The following is a 520-nucleotide window of genomic DNA, read 5'->3' as shown; positions in this document are numbered from 1 at the left end:
TTTTTTTTTTTGAATAAAATTGAAATAGAATATTTCTTTCCTAGAAAATTTAAACTTAAATATTGAAACAATAAAAGAAATATGAACAATCATAGGTACAACTTCCAGATAATACTCAAAAGATTTTACTGAATTTTGATGCTGTTTAACAGGTTTGCTAACTGTACTTTGATTTCATATGAACAAACATAATAATATTGATAATACTTTTTTCTTGAACCTAATGTATGCAATAAACAATTTTCCATAAATATCATCAGATTTACACGAATATGCAAATCTAATCATGAATCTAATATTTGGTGTTTATTCTAGCACTGCTTTACTATACTGATACTTTAGTAGAAAAAAAAAAAACCCACAATGTGAGTTTTTCTACTCAAGCAGTGCTGTACTCAATAGGGGGGTGGGGGGTCAGAAGCAAATGTTTTACTCTGCAATACCATGCATTTTATCGTTATGTATATCTAAAATATGAGTGTCTGTGCAAACCATCAACAAATAAGAGGGCATAGAAAAT

At 28.1% G+C, this 520-nt stretch overlaps 1 protein-coding gene across 1 annotated transcript in view; it reads right to left on the bottom strand.

Moving 5' to 3' along the window:
• Positions 1-520, bottom strand: part of LOC119590828 (nuclear pore complex protein Nup85-like) — a 14259-nt gene that overhangs the window by 10589 nt on the left and 3150 nt on the right. The window lies entirely within an intron of this gene.

Source organism: Penaeus monodon, chromosome 27 (genome assembly GCF_015228065.2).
Source record: "Penaeus monodon isolate SGIC_2016 chromosome 27, NSTDA_Pmon_1, whole genome shotgun sequence".
Taxonomy (NCBI): Eukaryota; Metazoa; Arthropoda; class Malacostraca; order Decapoda; family Penaeidae; genus Penaeus; species Penaeus monodon.
This window is presented reverse-complemented; position numbering and strand designations above follow the sequence as displayed.